Consider the following 2,566-nt stretch of genomic DNA (forward strand, 5'->3'; position numbering starts at 1 on the left):
AAAAAAAAAAAAAAAAAACACATCTTAGTAAAACCAATACCTTCTCAGCTTCGCATCGAAGCTAATACGTCAACAGTTGTGTAAAAGTTAGAATCGTGTTGCATTAAACGTCGTTGATCATTGGGATTTGTCGTTAACTGCTCTCTCTCTCATTCATATATAAAAGTATTTCGGGCTCGATGTGTACTGTATTCTTCACTTAAATATATGTATAATAACTACAGAAAACATAATTATAAATGAATTTTGAAATTTAATTTTTTGTCGCATCGTGACGTGTGCGTGTTGCATTTTTCTCAGTTGAAGATTTCAACGCCTGTGCATTAATACTAAATAACAACAATAAAAACCAGTGCGCTTATTTTATAATATACAAAAAAAAATTAAATAGTAGATCAAACAAGGTGTTTTGGCATTACATTATAAATCTTTACTAAGTTCGTATGCAAAATTTTCTGGTAGAAGAAGTAATTTATTCATAAAACTATTCAGATAGAATATAACACTATCTAAGTCGAATAAGTTCTCAATATATGATTTTATGATGGAAATGTATAAAACGTTATTGGGGAGCAACAGACTTAATAATTCTTCAAGAATTTCTAACCATCTCATAGTATAATTTTCATAATTCTTAGCTTCTTGATTTAACAAATACATGAAATGCTGAACGATTAATCTCAATATGATAATTTGTATAAAATCAAAAATGGACGTATATTACACTTTAAATGATAAAAAATGGTGACGCGATTGTGTTACATATATAATACAATAAATTTTTTCCTATCTTATAATTGGTTGGATACTTTTACTCAACTAGACGTTCATTCAGCAACATCAACTTTGTATGATGCATTACACTTCTCTATTCTTCCCTGGGTTCTACGTGTTAACTATAATAAATCTAATTTCCCTACATGGTTTTCTAAGGATTTAATTGATACAGTGTTCCAAAAAAGAAAAGCCTACGCCGTTTTTAAGACAACACGTAATCCACTAGATTACAGAAAGTTTTCTCTACTACGTGCAAAATACAAATTTTTATCGAAAAATTGTTATAGAAAATTTATTGAACAGACTGAATCTAATTTTTGTATTAATCCAAAAAAATTTTGGAACTTTGTTAGAAAGAGTAAATCTCAACAGTCAATTCCTAAAACAATTAATTTGAATGAGTTTACTAGTACTAATAGTATAGAAGTTGCTAATCTATTTTCTAAACATTTCTCTTCGGTATATGTGATATTGATAATATGTCGGTTTCCACATTTATATCATGATCTTCCAAGCAATTGTTTTTTTAATGTTAGTGATTTCGAATTAGAACTAAATAAATTGTACGGTAACAAATCAGTAGGACCAGATAGTATCTCTGGTGAATTTCTCTACATGTTACGTTCGTCTTTATCGTATCTATTATGGCTTATTTTTCGTAAATCACTAGATGAAGGTATCGACCCAAATCTATTTAATCTTGGTGCCGTAACACCAGTACTTAAGTCTGGAAATAGTTCTAATGTTAGTAACTATAGACCAATTTCATTATCTAGCCATATAGTCAAAATGTTTGATTTATTAGTATTGCATTCTATTAAACCAGCTATTAATTCGGCTTTAATTGATGGGCAACATGGATTTCGTCCTGGTCGTTCAACGACTACAAACAGTCTAGTTTTTACATATTTGAGGATTTTATGAATCGCTCTCAAGTAGATGTAATTTACACAGACTTTACCAAGGCTTTTGATCGCGTTAATCATAAGTTATTAGAGTGCTGATAGATTCAGGTTTTGGTGAACCATTATTGTCGTGGTTTCAATCTTATCTACGAGTTCGTAAGCAATTTGTTAAGGTACTTGGTATAAAATCAGACATTATTGACAGTGGCGTATTTTGAATGATTTCTCGGGTGATGTCCAACTTTTAATGAACCTCACAAACGAAAATTATAGAAATGTTTACTGACGTAAAAAAAACTTACTATTTTTCTAATTACTATTTTAGGAATTGACAAATAATTTGAAATTTGAAATTTTGGTACTGTTGTATCTTAAAAGAAACAACCCTAGTGTCTTAACTTAAAGTAATAAAAGTTTAATAATAACTCAAATGTATTTATTATAGATATAATTAAACAATGCAAAACATACAAAATAAATATACACTAAAAACACAATAAAACAATACACAAAATGAAAACTTAATGTCATAAACGTACCGCGCGAAAAGAGATTACCTTCGGTGCTCCTGAGGTCCTCTCTCCTCTACGATTCATTCCATTTCGTCTTATATACTAAAATATTTTGTTTTTCTACTTTTTGCAACATTAATAATACTATCGTTTTCAAAAATGTTTATAAATATTTAATTCCTGGTCTAGTAATAATAGATCAGGAAATTACAATTAAACAAAACATTACAAAAATGTTTTACTTCCAGCTTTACAAATGATAAACTATATTACAGTATACAGACNAAAATAATAAACTATATTACAGTATACAGACTGATTTTTTTATCATAACCCACTCATTTACTTGTAGAATAAATATAATTTAAACAT

At 28.5% G+C, this 2,566-nt stretch overlaps 1 protein-coding gene across 1 annotated transcript in view; it reads left to right on the top strand.

The window, feature by feature from the left end:
• LOC126894232 (NK-tumor recognition protein-like) overlaps positions 1 to 2,566 on the top strand; it is a gene marked incomplete in the record, with an annotated part of 135,127 nt that overhangs the window by 24,836 nt on the left and 107,725 nt on the right.

The sequence above is a fragment of the Daktulosphaira vitifoliae genome, unplaced genomic scaffold, assembly GCF_025091365.1.
Source record: "Daktulosphaira vitifoliae isolate Bord-2020 unplaced genomic scaffold, ASM2509136v1 Scaffold_1, whole genome shotgun sequence".
Classification (NCBI taxonomy): domain Eukaryota; kingdom Metazoa; phylum Arthropoda; class Insecta; order Hemiptera; family Phylloxeridae; genus Daktulosphaira; species Daktulosphaira vitifoliae.